Consider the following 24,934-nt stretch of genomic DNA (forward strand, 5'->3'; position numbering starts at 1 on the left):
TAGAGAGGAGGGGGCCCCGGACGGTGAGTGAACACGGGCCCCTCCTCTCTAAATACGCCCCTGCTACTAAGGTTATTTTTCAGTAGCCAATTAACCTACTAGTATGTTTTTGGCTTGTGGGAAGAAACTGGAGCACCTGGAGGAAACCCACACAATCACGGGAGAACATATAAACCCCCACACATCGATTGGTGGGAATCGAACACAAGACCTCAGTGCTGTGAGGCAGTAACTCTCCGAACCATTGTGCCACAGTGTAGGGTAGGAGCATTGTGCATTAACTCCACTGAAGACAGACTATAACGAATCACAAGGTGCTTAAATCCAGGCCTTTCGTGTGACAATTGACGATTCAGGTTTGCACCATCTCTACATGTCATAGCTCATTTTACCCCCTGCCTCCAACGTTATAGCTATTGTCCATACTTGTGTTGTTCTTCCATGTGAGGCTAAAAGGCTATGAGACGGCCATTAGCAGTTTAGGCAGGCAGACAATCAGATAAGCCCAACCAAATAGCTAAGCATAGGGAACGCTCAGATCTGTCCAACATCCCGAACAAAAAAAACATCTCCTTTGCATAATAATAACCCATCCTTACCACACAAATCTCTGCACAGCTACGTAAAGCGGACAGATAGCAATACAAAGGTAATGTACAAACACAATAAATACAATACCCCATGACACTGGCTGGGTTCAGATTCCAGAGTCTAATTCCACATATTGTAATAAAGGCACATAGACAGATTGCTAGCCCACCTGATCACTGTTCCTGATCTATGCATACAGAGCAGTAAACATTCCTATACAGCTGGTAGTTTGGATCTTATGATACAGTCGGTACAGACTGACATCCATCAGAGGGTCAGTAGGAGAAGGATTCGGCCCTATATAAGCATTGCTGGTGGAGAAGAATGCCAGGACAGTCCAGCAAACATCAGGGGATTTGTACGTGTTTATACTGCATTATACCTGAGGCATAAGGAAATAAATAACTCACAAACAAGTAGCAGACATGCCAGGAACCCCGATCCCCCAGGGGAGGGAGCTAATCAGCATAAACTTACCTACAAGTCTTAGATCATCTCACAGGCGGAATTCCTCATATTGGGGAATATTAATTAGAGCTTGGTCTTGATAATTATCATTTCTTACTGCGGCGATAAGAAATGAATCAATGACAAAATCCCATCCAGGGACAGGGGCTCTGATAGGAGACTATTAGGGGTATTCAATATGGGAGCGATAACATCGTTTTTGCGTTAATATCGCACTTTTGACGTCATTATCGCAGGTTTTACTTTTACACCGTACTCAATTTCAAAGACTTATCGCAGGTTCGAAAAGTCTTTGATAAAAAACGGGGATAACTTTTCACCATTGAATAGGTGTCGAAAAAAAGTGCAGAATTGGGGTTTAGGGGTGCAGGCTTAAAAAAAATAGCCTGCACCCCTGGGAATGACATTTAAAAAAGAACTGTGTCAAAAAAAGTTTAAAAAAAAAAAAAAATAGGGACACCCCAAAAAATTAATGTAAAAATTGGGGTTTAAAAAAAAAAAAAAAAAAAGGGAAAAAAAAAAAAAATTGTATAACAATAGGAAAATAGGTTCAGGGCTATTCTGCAAGTATGCGGCAGGTGTTTTCTAGACTAGATTTATAGCGGCAGGTGCACAAATGCAGAATTTTTAAAAACTTAATTTAGGGACATAAAAATATGCTAGTACCCATTTTCATGTACCCCAAATTTGATGGGACCACTTAAAAAAAACGAACAAAATAACCTAAGTGCTCTTCTGCATCACTTCTTCAATGTCGGGAAAAAAACACCTGCTGCGGCTATTTAAATCCCCAACTTTCATTTAAAGGCTAAACCGGGGGTACCCATAGTGATCCCCCATGTTTTTACAACTTTAGGGGGGTCTTACAATTTTTTTTAAGGAAAAATTCGCAACTTTACGCAAATCCAACTTCGGAGTTTCCCGTTTTCGTTACTTTTATATTGAATACGGGGATAAGCGGGAGCGCGCCCGATACTTTAACGCAGGTAAAAACTCAGATATGAAACGTAAACTTCGACAGTGAAGTTAACTTTTCATATTGAATACCCCTCTATACCCGCGATGTGTTACAGACTTATGGGGGCTGATATTTGTGCTCCATTTGCACCGCAGTGTCTCCAATACCCGCTGTCGTGCCCTGTACGTTCATTCAGGGGATCCTTAGTATCTGTGGGCAGCCCGGGTGTTTTCTGGGGACATACTGCAAAGATTTTGTCTTTATAAATATGCTCATTTATCTCACTAACGTGTGCTACAGATTAGACAGACAGTGATCATATCTATAATAAAACATTTCAGCACATTCTGCCCCTTCCCAGCCCAGAGTCTCTTACATGTATACAAAACAATATCAGGCCTGCTTACCTAATCCTACAGAGTCACCGGTGAAAATGGGTCCCGCTATGGGGCAGACTCTGGTTCCCACGGACCCATACGGATTTTCCAACATGCCCCATACTATCTCAAACAGCGACACTGGGCCAGACTCAGCAGATTCACGATTATCGGGAATCGGCGTGTGCACAGGACTCAGTGGGCGGAATTCAATTGTTTTGAGCCCCCTTTGCGCCCGACGGAGCTATTCAATTGTTGCTCCTGTCGGGCGCGATCAGCTGCCAGCGCTCCATTTGAGCTCGCAGCCCCAGAGGGGTGCTAGCGGAAATGTGCGAAAAGTGACCTGTTTGGGCGTCCAAACATCACTATTCGTGGTTGCGCCCAGCACTTTGTTCGGGGGTAACTGCTTTATGCGGCTAAACCCGACCACTTTGGGCGCGATCAGCGAGAAAAACGGCAACAATTGAATAGCGCCCCGCGATCTCCTGTCACTTTAGACTGGAGATCCGGACCACGTAAACGATTGAATTCCGCCCATTCTGTGAGTGTGCAGAGTGAGTCTTACTAAGACATACACAAGCCCTTGAATGCCTCTGCCTGATTGACAAGCATAGGGGCATTTAAGGGGAGCGGGGCAGCAGGAGAACCCGGAAACAGGCAGTGTACGCCACGTTTTCTGGGAGTGACCAACACAGGGACGGCATGGACATACGCAGTCTGCTGGGCTCGCAAGGCGACCAGCCTGAGTAAGCTGAGGCTTACTCAGCTGGCCGCCTGCCCGGCACTGGCCACCATCTATTGTCGCAATGGTGATCCCAGCCTGCGACCTCCTGCTGAATTTGCATCATTACAAGGATGGCTATTGCAGAGCTGCCTGCGTGCTTTGCTGAATCAGGTCCTCAGGGCTGGACACAGCTACAGTGCCAAATAGGCGTCTGATGGTAAAAGACATCTCCAGTTGGCATCGCAGATCCGAGTGCTGCATCCAAAGACGCAGTGCCGGATCAACATCACGACCATCGGTCGCATTGTTTGTAGCAACGGTCATATGAGCAAGATGAAGCTCTCTCAGACTGCCCGCCCTCTGTCGCTTGCGAGGCCAGGAAATACGCGCCCTCTACATGCAGACCCTGGCGTCAGCGCTTCCAGAAAATGGGGGGTGTCACGGGCCCGGTGACACTCCCCGCATGTGCAGAACCCCCAAAAAAATAATCGGAGATGTGCGTAAGACATCGGGTATACGTACAGGCCCAATGATCTCTATCAACTATTGCAGAATTCTCATTGGGCATAGCAGTAATTCTGTGGGTACATGCTGGGAAAAGAAGCCCATGATCTATCTATCTATATACACATATATATCAGACATAAGCCTATGCGCTCCACTGAGCCTCTACAAGTTAAGCAGACCACAAGTGACGGTTTGTTATAGTAAGTGAGGACACCACGTAAAGACGACTAATACTTCACAGCTGGTGGTTGTCAGTGGTGAATGTAAACGCAGCGACTGCGGATCTGACTTATTGATGAGGCCGCACTCTGCGTATTCACAGTACACAATCCCCGAGCGCACTATAAACGTAGCGCTCTGTGTCCAAGGTCAATTAAGTGCGTCCCCTAAAGTGATATCGATAGTGACTTATATATAGTTGGTGCTAACAACATAGATCACTGTAGATCAGCGATTCCCAACCTCGGTCCTCAAGGCACATTAACAGTCCTGGTTTTAGTGATATCCATGCTTAAGCACAGATGGTTAAATCAAAATAGCTAAGGTACTAATTAAGTCACCTGTGCTCAACTATGGCTATCCTTAAAACCTGGACTGTTAGTGTGCCTTGAGGACCGTGGTTGGGAACCCCTGCTGTAGATGAACGAGCGTAAATCCAGGTACACAGTAGACCAACAGTTCACGTTTTCCAGATAACCTAGCTGGTGCACAGGAGTATTCAACCAACACGTTTGAAAGATCCACAGATGAAACTAATTATTTCACTTGTGATTCTGTGAGGAGAACTGGAAAATATGCACTGTTGGTAGCTCACGAGGACCAGGGTTGGCTACCCCTGCACTAGATGATGTCTGGTGTGCCCGACATCTCCAGCTACGGAACCCGGCATCGGCAAGTGCATACACACTTGCCGATGCGGGCAGGGGCAGAAGGATCCATTCTGCCGAATACAGGACATATCATCTAGTGTGTACCTGGCGTAACTGACAGTTTATTGCCAAAGTATATATTTAACCTACCCAGCATCCAGTAACTGAGTGCCAAGGCTGTTTATTAGCCTGTGAGGGCTCCATTTAATAACGAATCTACATACCGGCGGTATATAACAATGATACTTACAAGCATACTGCTGGTAACTGCCGTTACTTACATGTCCAATGGTGCCCGCCACCCAGAAGCCTAGTGTTGACAGGGAAGGTTGTTAATAATGATCATGCCTTCTACTCATAGGCATTGTGAGTCAACCCAGCAGAGCCTGAAAGACATTGCTGAAGCTGGAAAGGCTGTTTGCTGGGTTCCCAAAGCCGGCAATGGGTCCTGTCCTGCTAACAACTACATATAGCAAAAGTGGTGCAGCCATAAACAGTGGTAAGCTAAGCTTATGTCTGCTAAGTACAGTACTGAGGTCATAACCCCTTTAGCGAGTACTAAAGGGGTTATGGCTCATTCTTACAGACCCTCCAACATGACCCTTCCATTAGGTACAAAATGCTCTGCTCCTGGACTTCCCTCTTAATGTATGATTGCAGTCACCTGTGCTGAAACACCTGTCTCATCTATTACCTAGTTCAACACAGGTGACTGCAACCATACATTAGGTGGGAAGGCCAGGAGCAGAGAGTTTTGTACCTAATGGAACGGGTCATGTTGGAGGGTAGGTTCTTAAATTAAGCCCCAAGTGACCAAGGTTAGTAAATGAGTCTGGCAGTAAGTTGTTAGGGCTATATATTAAAGTGAATGAGGTTAGTACACAGGTCAGAGGTTCCTCAAGGCACCAAAATGGTCAAGGTTTTAAGGATAGCCATGGTTGAGCACAGATGGTTAAATCAAAAGACTGAGTTACTAATTAAGTCACCTGTGCCCAAGCATGGTTATCCTTAAACCTGGAGCGTTAGGGTGCCTTGAGGACAGAGTTTGGGAACCTCTGACATAACTCTGTCCTCAGCTCCCCAACAAGTGCATATTCTCCAGGACTCCTCACAGAATCACCTGTGAAATAATTAGCTCAGTGAGTAATGACTACACCTGTGCATCTGCTGGGTGACCTGGGAAATGTGATCTGTTTGGGGTATTGAGGACTGGCCTTAATCTTCACCAGGCCAGTTTTACTCCAGTTATTTACAATTGGACCCAGGGCACACAGCAATAATGACTCCTTCCCCATCAGTGTCACAGCACTCTAGGCTCAGGGTCTTGTAGCTCCAAGGATTTCACAGCTCACAATACAACAGCGCAATATGGACTCTGCATAAATGAGGCCGGACAAGATATGTCAGGTAACCAAACACATGGCAAACATGCTTTCATCAATCCACGCTAAAGTCCAAATAATCGTAACAGACAGTGCGTAGCGGCGTACATTTCACTCTGCAGGGAGTATTAGGCAGACATCATTCATCCACAGTACCCAGTCTCCGCAGGGCACATTTACAACTGAGGGAGACACGCAGGTGTTTTAACCCCTGAAGTGCCTGGGTAGTCTACGACTCTACTCTGCGAAAATCTGAAAACCAATTAACAATTGAGAACCTGTCACGAGACCCTTTCAAGGTACATAAATATTCCCAAACTGTGCAATATCTGTGGCTGTTCTAGAAACAAACACAGCCTGTAACATGACAGTTAGGAGCTGAGTGGCTGGTCGTTTATCACTCTCCAGTTTATCACTCTCCAAGCTTAGTACATGCCATGTAAAGGCTGTGAAATTGCACCAGCGCAGGGCTGGTGCAAGCTTCGCTGCTGCTGCAACCGAGGGTGCGCCGTTTAAAGACGCACAGAGACGGATTAGCGCCGATGCAAGTGGGTGTCTCAGGATGAACAGAAATGGTTGCAACATTAGCATTAAGAGGCAAACGCAGCTAGACAAAAAAGGATCCACCTGTACATCAGGTACATAAGGTAATCCTATCTATAGCGCACATGCACTTTGGGTTACGTAGAGCCGGAGATACCACTTTATAAATAGGAAGCTTTCTAAGCTTGTAACTTTAATTAACCTGTGTGGGACAGTCTTAGAGGCACAAAAGAGACCAAATTAATTGCCCCTTGCAGTGTTATTCATAGGGGGTAACCCAACTCCTGCAGAGCTTTTCTCCCCCAATAACTGAAAACCACCACTTCATCAATAGGGTTTCCAAAACCAGTACAAAGAAAGTGGTCACCAGGCTGTATGACCCCTGTAACCACAGGAGAGATTCATTACCATTATAAGCACAAAGCAGTGACTTACCTTCAATGAGCAGATTCAGCAGCAGCAGAGCCCAAGTGACAGGACAGGGGGCGGAATCCCAGCACAGGGGGATTAATTCCTTGTTGGTTAAAAAAAAAAAATACAAAATAGCAAAACTTTTTAGAATCCAAGTGGTTGCCCTGACATGGGAAAGTAGAACACATGGGGGGCAGCAGGACCTGTGGGCATGAGGTTACTGTCCTGACATTGCTGCATTAGAGTCAGTCCATACACACATCCAGGCTGCACAGCGTTCCTAGAACTAACTCCGTCCTCTCACCTCCAGCTACAAGAAAGTCCCTCTGCACGCAGCTAAAGTGCACTCAGTGTGAGTCAGCCACAGGCACCTCCCTTTCCCTCTCCTGTCTCCCTGAAGCTGATCAATTTCACTCCCCTCTGGAATGCAATCCTTAATTCTGCAGCTTGCTGCCTGCATCCATTCTTCTTCCCCCCTGTCCTCTGTGCCTGGTGGGATTCTGTACTGGACTACTCCTCCCTCCCAGTGACAGCACCAGCACAGGACCTAGAGACCTTCATATGTGTTAGCCAGCCTACACTCCTCACACACACCCCTCATCCAGGACTACTGGGAGCATTGTAACGATCAATCATTGTGCATGTCAGTAAGTACTGATCACTAATGTATACGGACAGCGTTTCCTACACTCTGGGCCTGATTCAGACCCGGACGCTATTTGCGGACGCTCGTTCTTCAAAAGGGGACGGATATTTAAATTGAGCCCTCGCTCTTGCGGTGTGTTGACGCCTCTATGTCTGAGCGAGCGTCCGAAAAATGCGCTCGCTATTTTGTAAAGACGCCCCTTTGCCGTTCGCATCACACGTCATTTCCGTTATTTATTAAATTAATCGGGAACATCGAAAGGCATCTGAACTGCTCGCAGTGCTTGTGGTAGGAATTACTTCCCGCTGCGAGCAGTTCAGGCTAAAAGACAACCAAGTGACGTGGTCGATGACGCCCTTTTACTAATTATGCACTCCCATTAAACGCCTTTTTGACCGTTAGGCACGCCTGTGTTCGGATCTCCACTCCCCCATTTTCAAGCACCTTCCCCTGTTACCATCCACAAACGGTACATTCTGTCAATCAAATTAGCAGCCCCGATTTCCGACCGCAATGACTGGTTTGCGCATACGCATTGCGAACCATACGCATGTGCAGTTGTGCGAACATCGCTCAGAGCGAACGAGCGGCAGCTTACGAGCGGCTCTGAATCAAGCCCTCTGTCATTACAGTCCACGTTTTAAGGATATCCATGCTTAAGCACAGGTGACTTAGGGCCTGATTCAGACCCATTCGCGAGCGGCTGTCCGCTCGCAAGTGGGTCGATGGTCTGCACTGAGCATGCGCACGACGGAGGGAGCTCCGTCGTGCGCATGCGCCAGACGCGACGAGCGAAGGAAAGTCCTTCGCTCGTTGTGTCTGATCAAAGGGGGTGTGATGTCGATGTTGATTGACAGCACGCCCCCTTTGGTGGGCGTGCTGGGGGTGCGCCTCCCTGACGGGGGCGTTCCCAAGGGAACGCCTACCGTCAGAAGCCGGCCCACTGACATCACTAGTGATGTCAGTGGGAGTGATTTTGGCTCTGATAGAGCCAAAATCACTCCGGGCCTTGCCGTTGAAAACCTCAACCGCAGGCTCCGGCTCGCAGTTTCGATGGTCACGACCATCGCGGCCATCAAACTGCACGCTCGTATAGGCTGTGGGTGGTGAACCACAGCTATACGAGCGTCCAGGAGGACGCTCCATTTTTATGGAGGGCGGCCCTCATTCAGAGCATGCGCTCTGCTCAGAGCGTACGGCTCTGAATGAGGGCCTTAATTTGTACCTCAGGCATGAAGGGCCCACCAGGGGAATGCAATGGAAGGGGCTCACTGGGGCGTGACCAGGCGATGGATAGATGTGGTTAGCAATTGGAGGGGCATGGCCATCCCACAAAGGACACGGCATCGTTTTATAATAATCTGTGCCCTATTTACAGGGCCGGCTCTAGGGGTATTCGACCAGTGCAGTCGAACAGGGGCGTGACCCTCCCCAACATCCCGATTTCATCGGGACAGTACTGTCCTGCTGTTCCACCCGTGGGCCGAAGTGGCCTGCGGGTGGTCAAATCGGGAGGTTGGGGACCCCCACCGCCGCGGCAGTGCCGGACCCCGGAGTCAGAATGGATGCTGCGCACCGGAGAGGGCTGGGGGAAGCCCAGTTAGTGAGGCTCCCCCCCAGCCTGACGTTTGGAGGCACACCTCCAAATAATGTCACATAGGAGGCGTGGCCTATGGAAATTAGGTCACGCCCCATGTGCGATGTAAGTGCACACTAGAGAGAGCCGGCACAGGGTGCTCCGACCCCTGGAGCCGGCCCTGCCTATTTAGTCTACGAAGTAATAATACTGTATGTAATCCCTTTAGAAGAATAGTAAGGTGTTCCCGCTAGGCTGTTTTCGGGCATGCACAGGGAGCGTGTGCAGATGTGCCCTGCTTCTTGATCGGCGCCCTTTCCTAATCAAGAAGCTAGAATGAATACTATAATCGTATCGTATGCGTTTACTTAAGTTCTCTTCTCACTAGCAGGACCGTTCCCGTGGGCAGGCTCTGACATTAATAAAGTGTTAGTCAATGAATTGGCCAAATGGATCCAAAGGCACGACTGCCGCAGGTTACGGGAGCGAAAGTCACGACCGCGCAAGTGGCCCGCCATAGCTGTATTATCCACCGCTAGAGCCAGCCCAAAGCAACGAAGGAGGGTCCAGCTTAGGCCCAGCACATGCCCTCCATTCATACTCACACAGGTAACTGTGCGTGATAAATTATTCATTGCTTACCACCCCATAATATCATAAGTGGTGCTATATGAGCGGATAAAGGGGCGTGACCTCACAGCGGGAGGAGTGGCCACGTTCCCTTAGGGATAAAAACAAACAAACAATTTTGCAGCACCGTGAAATGTCACTGTGCCTTGTGGAGGGGGGAGCTGTGAGCCCCTCAGCCTAGCACATAGCCAGTGGGGGGTGTGAACAGTGTGATCCCTCCCCCCACAGGCATATGAGACTGCTGCGGCTGCTTGTTGCAGTGCAGCCCAGCACACAGCAGCATGTGCTGGGCTGCTGTGATGTAAGAGGAGGGGGAGCGGCGCTGGGCCCCTCCAGCAAGCCCGGGCCCGGGTAAGTAGTACCAGCCTCTCGGTGGCCCTGTATCTGAGATGAGCCCGTGGCCTCAGAAAGGCTCTATCAGTCTTGAAGGATCCTCTCATGCAGTCCTGCTTCTGTGCGTTGACAGTGGCAACATCTGAGGTGGGGGAGTGGGTGCAATGTGAGGGTGTGGCTGATGGGGATCACACACCAGAAGACCCAGGCATCAGTCGCATAACTGCTGATCCAACTGCAGGGACTCACAACCCCTTAAAATGAGGCTCTCACTACTAGCCTGGCCAGATTATGGTTAGCACATCTCACGGAACCAGACACAGAGCTGCGGGCTGCATCTCTGCATGTGGAATGACAGGCAGCCTGGCATTGAATGGTGACTGCCGGAGCCTCCCCCTTTTGGCCAGGGTGTCTTTGCCAGGCAGCAATAAAAACAAAAATGTAGGAGCTGGTTCACTAATATGCTCCCCCAAAGATGTATTAAGAGCCTTAGGCCCTCATTCAGAGCCGCTCGTTAGCGGCAGTACGCTCGTTCCGAGCGATGTTTGCACATCTGCGCATGCGTACGGTTTTTAGTACGCATGCGCGAACCAGTCAGTGCGGCCAAAAATCGTTTGTACGCTATATAGCGAGTGCCTGCTATTTTGAGTGACAGAATGAGGCGTATGTGGGTGGTAACAGGGGAAGGTGCTTGAAAATGGGGAGTGGAGATCCGAACGCAGGCGTGCTTAAAGGTCAAAACGGGCGTATTATGGGTGTGCATAATTAATTCAGCAGCGTCATTGACCACGTCACTGGGTTATTTTATAGCCAGAACTGCTCGCAAATTTGTGGTAGCAAACACCAACCACAAGAATAGCGAGCAGTTCATACGCTGGTCGATGTACTCGATTAATCTAATAAATAGCGGACATGACGTAGGATGCGAGCGGCCAGGGGGCGTTTTTAACAAATAAACGAGCGTATGTTTTGCTCGCTCGTTCAGACTTAGAGGCGTGAACAGACTACAATTTGCGAACGGATCATTTGAATAGCCACCCCTTGTTTTTGAACGAACGACCGCAAATAGCGAATGGCTCTGAATCAGGCCCTTATTCAGCAGTGCGTGCTAGTGCACTGCTAAACGCCGAATCTGTGCAGGCACCCGACTCATACTACGCATGTGCAGTACAGGTCCTGCGTCATCACACGCAGCCCAGCAGCAAGCAGGCAGTGATTGACAGCCAGCTGCCGTCTGTGGGCAGGGAGGAGGCAGCGACAACCTCAGTTTCCAAAAATGGAGGCATGTCGCCACTGTTGGGGGGGGGGGAGGGAAGAGGCCAGGATCTTCGTTGGCTGACCGAGATTTCCTGACCTCTTTCTCTCATCTGCGGTGGCTGGCTTGCGTGACCCCATGGGTCACTTAGCCGGCCGATGTTCTTGCAGATTATCCGATACTGCGTTGTACAATGCAGCTCGGATTAGTAATGCATGCCTCCTGCTGCATTACCGTAACTGCAGGTACAAAATAATGCAAAAAATCTATGTAAATAAATAATGACAGACAACAATGTAAATCTAAGGACTCACTGAGTCCACGAAGTGCCAAGGCATCTAATCTGTGTATCCAATGGGACTGTATTACATGTGTCTGTGTTCATACCTCCACTGCACTCCCAAGCCGCTGGCCTTCCCCAAGGCTCTCCCTTGCACTATTTAGATACCATGCGCATGTGTAGTGCATTAATTCATCCTATGCAGAGCAGTGGCGAGAGAGGGCCTTTCTACAGCTGTAGGATACTGCGGCCTGTGGGTGTAATGGCAGAACAGTGCCCGAAAAAAAAGGGACAATCCTGGCAAGAATGGGACGGCTGGGGGGGGGGTTAATAGCTCTCCCCTCTTCAGGGGCGTTTTAAGAGAGGAGGTGGCCTATGTGCAGCCTCCGTTTGGGCCCCCTCCTCTCTGTTGGCGCACTGAGCGCAGTAGATTCTGGCTTCAAGCGCGGGTCTCCGGGAAAATGGCCGCCGCCATTTTCCCAGTGATTTTTTTGCTGCAGAGCAGCACATCAGAATCTGTGGAGAGGTAAGTATTTATTAACAATAGGGTGCAGGGTGTGCGGTGTGGGCCCCCTGGACCCAGGGGCCCTTGTGCACCGCACACCTTGCACCCTGCACCCTTTATAAAGACGCCTATGCCTCCTCTCCCCCTCCCTCTCCCATATACTTAGCTCAGCTGACAGGAGGCTCTCTGGTCTCTGCAGTGCTCACAGTGGAGCTCCAGAGAAGGATAGAGACAGCCCAGGGGTAGTGTAGAGGAGGGGCAGGCACTTGTAGAAAGAGAGGGATAGAGTAATGGAAGGAATGGGGCGGGGCCTCAGGGAGATGAGAATGATAGAGATAGGCTAAAGCAGGAAAGGGGGCGGAGCTTCAGACAAGAAAGAAGGCTCGGGGAGGAAGGTGAGTGTGATTGACATATGGAGGACAGCAGGCAGCAGCACATGATGTGATCATTATGACTGTCCCTGCTGTGAGACGAGCGCCCGGGAAACGTGTCCCCTATGCTCCCCCTCCACGGTGCACTGTCAGTTGGAAACAGGCTCCTCAGCAGCTGCCCAGAAACTGCCAGTGCACAGTCATCACCCCACGCCCACCCCACCCCCCCATCACGGCTCACTAAGCCCCGTCCACTATAGAAAGGGGCAGAGCCATAAAGCAGTGGGGCCCACCGGGGAATTACCCGATTCTCCGGCAGCCCAGTCTGAGCCTGCCTCAGTCAATTTGATTTAAGCACCTGGACTCAAGCATGGATATTCTTAAAACCTGGAGTGTAATGGCAGAGTTTGGGAAACTCTACTATACTACCTATACCTACTACTCCATGCCATGACGACGTAACATATAGAGCACAGGTTCTCAAACTCGGCCCCTCAGGACCCCAAAACAGGGCATGTTTTCCAGGTCTCCTCACAGAATCACAAGTCAAATAATTAGTACCTGTGGCTCTTTTAAAATGTGTCAGTGAGTAATGAATACACCTGTGCACTTGCTGGGTGACCTGGAAAATGTGACCTGAGTGGGGTCCTGATGACCGAGTTTGAGAACCACTAATATAGAACTTTGGGAATTCAAGAGATTTGCGCATGTTAACTCCCACTAGAATAATGTGTAGCAATAAGGGGACTATTCTGGCAGTGATCCCTGAGAAATATGATGTGTTTAGTTTATTTAGAATGGGGCTGGTTCTGCAGATTATGCTAATGCCAGTTTCCATAGGGCTAACGCGAGGATTCATGTGGCTCCAAGCGGTAAGACAGTCTGCTTACTGGTCTCCGTCCACAGCCGCAACCAGGGGCTGCCGACAGCTCTGCTGGGCCCAGGTACAGGGAGGGGGTGTGGCCAGCGTGGGGAGGTGTGGCCAAACCCCTTCCTTACAAAAAAAAGTAACACGTTCGCAGTCGCACATGGGGCATCGATGTCTGGGAGTGGGGGTGCAATCGCTAGCCCCCACACATAATGCAGGGAGAGAGAGGACTGCTGCTGCAACAGCCTCTCTCCCTAGCCCAGCGGGGGCAGGGGTTTGGGCTGCAGGGTCTGTGCCCCTCCAACAGGCCCGGGGCGAGTAAATCGCACCCGCTCCCCCTATGCTGCCCCTGGCTGCAACCGTCATCAACTAAGTGCAAGAGCATACCCCCCCAACAGTCCCAGATACTGTCCCACCCACCCAGTTTATTTTCTATTTTCTAATACTAGCCTTAGGCTCAGCGGTCCGGGGCCGGTTATTGATTTGGAGGGGGGAGGGGGGTGTGTGAAAGCATTTTTTTTTTCTGTTTTTAACCATTTATAAACATTTTAAGCAAACGAAGTTGACACGTTAGAGGTGGGGATGGGGTCCTGAGGTTGTGATTACCCCTTTGGGGTCCTCAATCAGGAGCGGCAACCGGTGGACACTAACACCGCCTTGTCGTTGATCTCATAACTATATGGGAATTCAGCTTTAAACTAGATATATATATATATATATATATATATATATATATTTATTTTTTTAGGGGTAAAACTACATTTCGTTAGCAACATACGTTTTACATTAAGGAACAATTTAACAACTTCAAGAGGAAACAGCCAAAAAAATAATTGTGAAAAGATGTATGATTTTTCTTTTATTTTAACTATGTTGTTTTAGAAAATAACCTGCTACTTTCCTCTCTACTGTTTGACCATATTTACTATTGTACACTACCATAATAGTTTTGCTGCAACATTCTTAGGGGGAAAACCAATCTCACTGTCTATTATAAAAATCATACCAGATTAGACTTAATTGACAAACGGGTTTCAAATCAATTCCCCGAAACTGGAGAAAATCTAGGACGGAATCGGCTTCATTTCAGATGACAGCGTGAGACTCAGGAGTGAGACCATTTGGGAGATGACTTGCTATCATTGTGTGGTTGGTGGGATACATCTCAGACACAGCACTCCCGTCTCTTCAGATTAGAAAATGTTAGTCGTACCCTGCAGCGCTGAGACGTCTACTGAGGGGGATCAGCCAGGCATAATTAGCATAGCAAAGGCCACTACATCCTCCAGACACTGACTGCTAGATTCTGTTACCACAAATGGGATTTATACTACAGTACAATTTGTGGACACCTCCCAAAGACAATGGTTAGTTAGTCTCTACCCTGCTTTATTCCATTGCTCCATACCACTGGGTACAGTAGTGCTCCTCCAATAGGGAGGGCTGCCAGGAGTAAGCAGCCAAGTCTGGGCTAATGTACATAGGGCCTGATTCAGCAAGGATCGCAACTGCGATTACGCACGCAGACGGCCGATTGTTGCATTCTAGGCATGTGTATGCATCACAGTGTGCGAAGCAGTCACTGCGATCGGGACTGCGATCACAATCACTATGCAGACCCGTCGCAGAGTGATTGACAGGAAGTACAATTTGGGGGTGGTGAGGGGGGGTGGGTGATCGGCAAAACATAGGCGTGCCAGTGCGTTTGAACGTCATTGCAGAGGCGTGCGTAAATTAGGCACTGCGATGCCATCCGCAGCTCGCGTACTCATACTAGTGCATGCGATGAGGTTAGCAATTCCTGTGTAAAGGTCAGAGCTTGTGCAAGTGTGCATGAGGCTGCGATGGTACTCGGTTACCGATGGTTTTGCAGTCTTGCTAAGTATTACGGATGTGTGTAAGGTAAGGTGGGCGTCCTTATGTTGTGCTGTGGCAGCATAGCGATCACAGTGGATTAGCATACTATCGCAATGGATTAGCATATCATCGCAGTGAGACTGCGTGCATAATAGCTAATGCATTCGCAGTTGCGAACCATAATGAATCTGGCCCACAGTCATTAAAGTGGTGCCAGATTAGATAGAAGCAGAGCCCAGTCCTGGCAGAGCTCATATAAGTGACATGCCTCGGAGCCACAGTATAAGCGACATGCCTCGGAGCCACAGTATAAGCGACATGCCTCGGAGACACAGTATAAGTGACATGCCTCAGAGCCACAGTGTAAGCGACAAGCCTCGGAGCCACAGTGTAAGCGACAAGCCTCGGAGCCACAGTGTAAGTGACATGCCTCGGAGCCACAGTATAAGCGACAAGCCTCGGAGCCACAGTATAAGCGACATGCCTCGGAGCCACAGTATAAGCGACATGCCTCGGAGCCACAGTATAAGCGTCATGCCTCGGAGACACAGTAAAAGTGACATGCCTTCGGAGCCACAGTATAAGCGACATGCCTCAGAGACACAGTATAAGTGACATGCCTCAGAGACACAGTATCAGTGACATGCCTCAGAGTCACAGTATAAGTGACATGCCTCAGAGTCACAGTATAAGTGACATGCCTCGGAGACACAGTATCAGTGACATGCCTCGGAGCCACAGTATAAGCGACATGCCTCGGAGACACAGTATAAGTGACAAGCCTCGGAGCCACAGTGTAAGTGACAAGCCTCGGAGCCACAGTGTAAGCGACAAGCCTCGGAGCCACAGTATTAGTTCTTTGTGACAGGTAAAGGCAGGCGTCCTTGGGCCTCCCAACAATGCATGGAGAGAGGAAGCAGTTCATGGGTGTATTTTGTCATATTAATAATAAAGTGAATTCAAAAGTTCGGTTATATCTCTGTTTACATGGCGATACGTGCACCTTGATGGTCATGTGTCTTCTGTCAATACCTTTGAATAAGCAGGTGTGTAGCGGTGCCTGTATAACACTGATAGTGATGTGATCATTTTTATTAGCACAGAAGTCTTACTCCAAAAGGAAGAAACCAGGACCCCCTAAACCCGGAGAAACGCGTCAAGGAATATATTACACCAGCTCTGCTGGACCATTCCTGCACTGGATATACATTTGCTCGTTGTCCATAAGATTGCCGTCTCCTTATTGAGCCCACGGAACTCTCTTTACCACCTGCGCACCTCTTCGGCATCGAGCTCTCCGGGAACAGGTGGTTGATTGCAGATGGACTACCGTAGACCACCAGGCAGACGGCGAATTGTGAACTGAGACGGAATATACCAATAGCCGCCTCGAAGGCTGGTGTTCCCGCTGACAGGCGGTAGAGCGCTGCACCGTACAGACATGTAAAAGTCAATGCTCGGGTAAGCGGCAATTGAGACTGAGACAGACTGTGTCTTCTATCAACACACACAGAGTTTGCGCCCCCGTTGTCGGGCGGTGAAGTGCTGCACCCCACACAGCACTATTTGGGGTGAGTATGTGTTCTCAACAGGTATTGTGCCATAACTGAGACGGCTGACTACAGTGCCAATAACTTTCACCTTGGGAGAACTGTTTAATCTACACGTCCCGGAGGATATATCAGTTTACAGCTCACTTGACAGTAAAAGGACGCCCTTTGTATTTGGACAAAATCCATACTGACACAGATATCAGGATAGTAAGTATTGATCTGTCTGTATACATTGTGCGCACAAACCAGCTGTGTCAGGCGTTGCTTAAACCTCGGTATGTGAGGATTCGGAGTTTCCTTTAACCACTTAACTGACGAATTCTTTTTCCAAAAACCGCTCCAAAATTGTTGGTTTCTTTTATGATTGAATTGAAACATAATTTTAAACTTATCCATCACTATTTTATTTGAAAAGAAATATTTTTTTAAAACACAGCATACCATAAAAATAGCAAATTTTATGTTATACTGTATTGATGGCCATTGACAGCTGTACCATCGATGGTTCAACCATCGTTAGAAGCCATCAATTGTTTAGCGATTGGTCGAGATCTGTGTAGACCACAACTGCCGATGTTTCCTAAACATCGTTTGAGGTTTGTCATCGATGGTGCAACATTGATGGCCACCAGCAATGGCAAACCACTTGTTTTCAGTCAGACAATCGATGGTTTGCAAACCATCGATGGTCTGATGCCATCCCTAATCAGAGGCATACCTACCAGAGCTGCAGCTGCTGGGGCCAGCTGCCCGATCACTGCTGGCCACAGTGATCGGGTCACAGCAACAGCTGCGGCTACATGAGCCGTGGCTGCTGCTTCAATGGCAGTGCGCCGGGAGGGGGTTGCCGACGGTGCCCGATCACTGTGGCCAGCAGCGATTGGGTAATGCTGGAGAGGCAGCCATGCTTGCAGAGGGACCAGAAGGTCCCTTTGATGTAGGCGGCTGCGGGAAGATTAGCTTCCCACAGCCGCCTAGTGGGCATTTCTGACTGGTCGTATCAGATATGACCATGTCGGGGAAAGCCCAGCCTGGTGCGGTCGTATCTGATACCACCGTGCCAGGCAAGTGGTTAACTATCCGTGCACTGTCCCACTACACAGAGAGTTAAACATCTTGTATTGGCATTAAGAGTTGATACATATAATTCACAACACAGAATATCATATTTCTGTAATCCATTGTATCATGTTTATTGTGTTTTATTAAATTGCTGTTATAGTATCTATTGTTCTTTTGCAAACAAGCGCTTCAACATAATTTGTATTAGGCTTTTCCTAAAGGAAAGCGATTCATTCATAAATACTGTACAGGCACTTTAAGCTGTCTAATAAACTGTGTGGGATGTCACACCACAAGATGGGGCCTATTTATCAATTAATATTTGTGTGATATCCCCCAAAAACACTTGTTCTCGGGGCTACCCACAAATATGAAGTATCCCCCGAAACTAACGACGTTAGCTGTTCTAGCCTAACGGCCGCAGATAGCAAGAGTTACCGGGAAAGGAATCGGTAGGATCCCTCCCCAGCACTCTCCACTCACTCACGCACGCATGCATCAGTGGTCAGCAGATCGCACATGTGCCGTAGTGCGCCCAACTCCCCCCCCCCAAAAAAAATCACTTTTAATACACCGCATTGACGGGCTCATTTTGAATCGCCTGACCCGGCGGGTGTACCTTATTACATTCTGCCGATCATTGATTCCTTAATGCTGCGAATGGTGGCGATAAGAAATTGTAATTATTGGGACTAGGAGCCGATAATTAACAAATATGCTCTAATGTGTTTCTCTCATTTACTAATATACGAGGATAACAAAGATTTTCTATTACTGATATGCAGGGAAATAATGATGCCTATCTAAATCCCGGCACCGAAACACAGAAGGACAGTAGCCCGAACTAGGTAAGTCCGTGGCTCCCTCAGTGTTAGCTGCTGGTAGAGGGTTAGGTTTAGATAGCATAGCGGGGTTAGCGCTAGGTTTTGGGGGAGAGGTTAGGGTTAGGCACTTCTAGGCGGAAGGGTTAGGGTCAGGCACCACTGGGGGGGTTAGGGTTAGGCACTAAGGGGAGAGGGTTAGGTTTAGGCATGAAGGTGGGTGACTTAAGTTTAGGGGAAGGTTACGGTGCAGGGTGGGGAGCATTAGAGTGAGCGGTGGGAGGGTTAGGGTTAGGCTACATGAATGGAGGATTAGGGGGAGAAGGAGGGAGGGTAAGTATATTTACCCAACCCCTTTCGGGATACCAACTATCGGGATGCCGCTGTCTGTATTTTGACAGGAGTCATCCCGACAGCCAGCATTAAATACCGATTCTGTGTAAACGGGTAACTCTAGTCCCGTTTACAGCATGGGGAGTTGATGTCATCTCCAAGCACCGGGAGAAGTGTTCCACTGCACTCGTGAGCTGTGTGAACGGCGCCAATCCGGTAATAATCTGGGGCGACGCCACAGTGAAAAAAGAATCTGTCCTGGGTCTGACCCGTTTTGGAACTATGGGCCTGATTCAGACCCGTTCGCTAGCAAGCGATCGCTCGGAGCAAGCAATGTTTTTCAATGTGCACTCAAGCGTACGCTTCGTATTGCGCGTGCGTGAACTAGTACGAGTGATGGGGAAACTCTCACTCACCAAACATAGACAGCCCAGCAGAATAAGTAACAGGTCAAGCCGTTTGTGGGTGGTAACAGGGGCAGGCCAATGGAAACGGGGGAGTGGAGGTGCGAATGCAGGCGTGCCTGTAAATTATAACGCCGTTTCAGAGGCGTGCATAATTAACAGCCAGCGTCATAGGACACGTCACTTGCTTGAAATATACACTGAAGTGCTCGCAGTGCTTGCGGCAGGGTATGGTTAACCTCAAGCGCTGCGATCGCATCCGATGGTGCTCGATGTACCAATGGTTTCATACACTTCCGGGAGATGGCGTGTGCAAGTGGGCATCTTAAGACAGGCTGGTGGGCGTCTACAAACAAAAAGTGATCGCTCGCCAAGACATACTGGGCGTGCTTATGACTTCCTCTGCGAGCGGCTGCCTTGACGTCACTTAGACAAATTTCCATACGCTCGGATCAAGCGATCGCATCTAGCGAACGGGTCTGAATCAGGCGCTATGTTCCAAATCTCGGGTCAGATCCTGGACTTAAGTGAAAAAAGCGGTAATAGTTGGACGCAACAATTGGAGGGGTGAGACCTGGCTGACTCTTGCTGATGGTCTCTGTGACAGGACAAGTATACTCATCTCTTCTCATTTAGTAATGAACAAAATACAACAAAAACCTACAATGAGGCCGCAGAATACTTTCAGGCAGGTCCCTTCTGTAGCTCTTTCTCCTTTCACCAGGGGCTCAGTGGGAATCCTCTTGCGGACCCCATACCTCTACAGACCCCCACTGCTTGAACCTGTTAATGAAGTTGCTGTGAGTGATGTCTGTATGTTCCATGAGGAAGCTGTGGGATAGGGGCAGCATGGTAATAAAAACAATATCCCCCCTCCCCCCTAGCAGATGCGTGTTAATCGTTCCTGCGCTGACAGGGGTTGTGCTAGGACGCTGGAGAAAACAGAAATATAATGATAAATTGGCCTGAAAATGGTGTGAAATGCACACCTTACTCTTACCACAATAACACCACCTCTATCTGCACCACCAACGCCAAGTCACGTGCAAGTGATTAACGCAGGACGTGGCTCTAAGGCGCTCATAAATAACTCCCCTATTATAGGACTTTCTTACAAGGAACTCAGAAATAGGGACTCTGTGGGGATTATTGTTGTCATTTCTTTACTAGGTGTCTACACAGAACTTTTCAAAGAATTTGTAATCATACTCCATGGAGCTTACGATCTAAGGGCCTGATTCAGACCCACTCGCGAGCGGCTGTCCGCTCGCAAGTGGGTCGATGTTGTGCACTGCGCATGCGCACGACGGCGGGAGCTCCGTCGTGCGCATGCGCCAGACGCGACGAGCGAAGGACTTTCCTTCGCTCGTTGTGTCTGATCAAAGGGGGCGTGCTGTCGATGTTGATTGACAGCACGCCCCCTTTGGTGGGCATGCCGGGGGCGTGCCTCCCTGAACGCCTACCGTCAGAAGCCGGCCCACTGACATCACTAGTGATGTCAGTGGGAGTGATTTTGGCTCTGATAGAGCCAAAATCACTCCGGGCCTTGCAGTTGAAAACCTCAACCGCAGGCTCCGGCTCGCAGTTTCGATGGTCGCGATGGTCACGACCATCGCGGCCATCAAACCGCACGCTCGTATAGGCTGTGGGTGGGGACCCACAGCTATACGAGCGGCCAGGAGGACGCTCCATATATATGGAGGGCGGCCCTCATTCAGAGCGTGCGCTCTGCTCAGAGCGTACGGCTCTGAATGAGAGCCTAAGATCTCTGTGGCTGACAAAAGTAACCTGTTTTTGTGTGACAAACGGCCGACCGCCAGCATGTCTTTTTTGAGCTTGGAAGAAAATCAGGGCCGCTCGAGGAAATTCTTGCAAAAGCAGGGGTCACGTACAAATCCACAATCACAGGGTCCATGCTCGGAATTGCACCCATGACCCCAGCAATGTGAGGAAACAATGCTAACACTGTGCCACCAAAATGGTGCAAATGTGTAACTTCTACACTTAAGGTGCGTACACACTAGGCGATTTTACTGAGCGATTGCACAATTACGACATCGTAATCGTGCAATCGCACAGCAATCGTGCACAAATCGTGTACCACAATGTTGGAAGCGACCAGCGATGTGCACTCCTGCTGGTCATTCCCAACATTGTCCATCGCCTGAACATGCAGGCCAACCTGTCGATAACAACAGACTGGCCATGTTCAGGAATGATGGAGTGTGCCTGCACTGAACGACACATCATTCAGTGTAGGCACTGCAGGGGATCAGGAACGACTGTACGATTAAGATGTACTGTCTTTCCTAATCGCCCAGTGTGTACGCACCATTAGAGGTCAACCCGATTAGCCGCGAAGGGGGCGAATTGCCATTGGAACAGCATAGAACCAACAGCACAGCAATTGGCCCCCCTAGTGGTCCGATCTCACCCTGGATTCGCACATTTTTGCTCTCATTCCTGTGGGGCTGTAACTAGAAATATGCGAGTCTGGAAGTACCGTAAGTGCGCCATGCAGCCGCACTTACTCGTAATCACTGAGTCAGCTGATATAGGAGAGCTTAATGAGAGCAGTGTGGTTCGGCAATCATCCAGTGAGAAACAATGAGGTTATGTTGCCGTTCGTGAGAATCTTCACATTCTATTTGTACCTGCCTAGAGTGAATTGTTCATCTCTGCAAAACCGCTGGTCGGCATGGGATGCATTCACATTAAAATGCACCAACCGTGATCAGCCTATCGATGATCGCGATGTTATGTGATGGTGATCCCAAGCTTTGACCTCAGTTGCAGCATTGGGATCGCAGATGCTGCAAAGATGCGTCTGTCTCCTGCAGACACCCGCTGCTGCATTAGCATATTAGATGGATGGAATCGCACAGCTGCTTGTGTGTAACTCTGCAATTCCGTTCATCTCTGAATCAGCAGCGAGGTTCCGTGATGTGCGGCTTGCCGCATTTACGGCTATAACGGTAGGTAAAACCTACGCGCCTCTATGGAGCGCAAGCAAAAACAAGCAAGGCTTTCCTAGCTTAGTCTCGCTCAGAGTGCTAAGCTGCATTATGTGCGGCGCATGCACAGTTTGTTAAAACTCGCTAGTTGCGTGCCTCTCAGAACCAGACCCCTAGTCAATGACCAACTGCCTTCTATAGACAGTCATTGCAATAGCGACATCTATAGGCTGATATAAAGTACTGCAAATTATTTATTTTTAAAAAAGTACATGATTGAAAAAGTTGCGTGATGTCTTTCAACTTATGCAGCATATTTCAAATTCGTATTTTTGTTGACACCACCCTCTTATAGTATCGTTCATGTATTGCAGGCAATTTCATCAACTGCTGTAAAGTCTCTTTACCTGGGAGATGAATCCAAATGTCAAAGGTATGTTTAGAATAAAAATAAAGGTTTACTGTTACAGAGAATCAGTTTTATACATGTCTGTGTCTTCTAAGCTCTGTTGGCATTTTCAGCACTATAGGGTTCTGCGGATCCTCCGTGTGACTGATTTTGGGCATGCAAAGTTTTTCTACAGTCTTCTCTCGGCACTCTGTGACCTGGAGCTCCAGCACTGTAGGGATCACTGGACAAGACTTAAGGCCCCCATACATCAGCAATTGATTGCAGCAATCGTGCAATTTGCAATCGATTGTGTATAAAAATCTTTCCCTTTTTCAATCGATTGCAGAATTACCTCAATCGATTGACAAGATTTTTATACACAATTGATTGCAAATTGCTGATGTATGGGGGCCTTGACAAACAGAAGGTACATACAATTGTAATTAATTTGGGACTGTATGAATGTACACCTGGGTATATTACATAGCAACAGTAAACTCAGATAACGAGACACCCTGATTGTGAGTGACATGAACCTACAGATATATTAATATACAGAACTGAGGGCCTGATTCAGAGATGGACGCTAATGCCATTTTAACGCAGTTTGAGCGATTGTTTACCATTGCGTATAAGCTGCACTGCGCCTGCGCAGCGATCGCATTGTGAGTATGGACGCACAGAGGATCCCATCACAACGTGACTGACAGGTAGTGTGTTTGGGGGTGGTAACGGGGAGTGGTCAGAGAAACGCAATCACGCCTGTCCGTTTACAGTAAACGCCGTTACATGGGCGTGCGTAAATTAGCCACTGCAAGTGCGTGTGCAGCTCTGCATGTCAGAAAAGCTCCCACGGCTCAAGGCTGCAGCAGGTCAGACCTGCCGCAAAGGGTAAGATGGCCGCCAATGTGCATCGATGTTACCGATATTTACGTGTTGTCACACGCAGGTAAGAAGGCAGCGGTGGGCGTCTTTGTTCGAGAATTAGATCCACTGTATAAAACAAAATAAATGGCACTAATGCAGTTGTACCATACTTGCCTACTTTCTCGGAATGGCCGCCTGGAAGAATGGGCAGGCCCCATGGAGTCGCCCCCATCCCTGCCCACAATTACCCACTTCCCCAGTGAAGTGAATGGTACAGGCGGCCGATGACGTGATCTGCATTGATCTCATCATCGTGGTCCCTATCCCCGCTTTATAGTGGCGGTAATCGCGCCATTGTCTGTCAGGGGCGGGGCCACAATAACGTGATTGCATCACCACGCCTCAAGCACTGCCCACTTCTGTAGCTCCACTCTCCCTCCCCACCCCCCACCCCCCCCGCAGTGCCGACCTGGCTGACCCTTCTTGGAAGGGGAAACCCAAAGCTTGGCAAGTATGAGTTGTACATATAATTAGACCACAGTCACCTGGGAAATAATGTTGAGCTTCTGGGAGATGATGGAGGCGTAGTCCCAGGGAGAAAACGCGGGGCAGGGGAGGCATAGAGCCAGGGTCAGATTAACAATGGCCAGCCCCCCCACAGCCCCGCAAACACTTCTGCCTGAAAATCAGGCAGACGTATAGAGGGGCCTGTGTGTGATCTCGCAGGATCCGTTCCGCACGTGCCTAGAATGGGTCCTGCACATGCGCAGATTCCCGATAATCGGGGAAACTGCGTTCATTTTCCAATCTTTGTCCTCTGCTGAGTCAGGCCCATAATTTGTAACCATCGATGGCTCGTGCCGTTGTCACCATCGTTGAAGGCCACTTCGATGGCCAGCCTTACACCTGCCTCCTGGGGGATTGATTGACACTCATTGACAAATAATCAGCCTAATTGGAGGAGCCTTGATCTCATGACTTGTGGTTCCTCCCTTATTGAAGATTCTGCTCTTCCTCATCCCTCCTGGACTGGAGCAGCCTCAAATGAAGGGTGGTTGTTGCTATTTTCTACTCCCCTGCAGTAGTGGCCAGCACTTTAATTAACATATCTAAGACCTCCTGACCTGAAGCCTATAAACACTTACATCTCCTTGCTCCTGTCCCACACAGGGCACATAGAAAGATGTACAGTGAGTAGATGGTAATAAAGGTGTGTGCTAACTGAAATTTTAACAAGATCCATATATATATTTTTTTGTTTTTAAACTACTGTTTGGGGAAGGGGGGTTATGGAGACACACAGCAAAAAAGGGGGGGCACTAGGGGGCATTGCACACAGACTCACTTGTTTCTTAAAATGCCCCTGTTCCTGCCCCTCCCTCCAAATGGGGCACATTA

General features: G+C 48.8%; 1 protein-coding gene and 1 long non-coding RNA gene across 3 annotated transcripts in view; one reads left to right on the forward strand and one right to left on the reverse strand.

Moving 5' to 3' along the window:
* The window catches only part of ADAMTSL4 (ADAMTS like 4), a 210,893-nt gene extending 203,595 nt beyond the window's left edge, over nucleotides 1-7,298 (reverse strand). For both annotated transcript variants that reach the window (XM_088467660.1, XM_088467661.1), the window contains exon 1: nucleotides 6,855-7,298. The gene's annotated coding sequence lies outside the window, so the exon portion shown is untranslated. The remainder of the gene's footprint in view (nucleotides 1-6,854) is intronic.
* The window catches only part of LOC148532613 (uncharacterized), a 78,489-nt gene continuing 59,369 nt past the window's right edge, over nucleotides 5,815-24,934 (forward strand). The window contains exons 1-2 of the long non-coding RNA XR_015877710.1: nucleotides 5,815-5,901; nucleotides 22,653-22,711. This is a non-coding gene — a long non-coding RNA (uncharacterized LOC148532613). The remainder of the gene's footprint in view (nucleotides 5,902-22,652; nucleotides 22,712-24,934) is intronic.

The sequence above is a fragment of the Taudactylus pleione genome, unplaced genomic scaffold, assembly GCF_031769625.1.
Source record: "Taudactylus pleione unplaced genomic scaffold, aTauple2 ptg000073l, whole genome shotgun sequence".
Taxonomy (NCBI): Eukaryota; Metazoa; Chordata; class Amphibia; order Anura; family Myobatrachidae; genus Taudactylus; species Taudactylus pleione.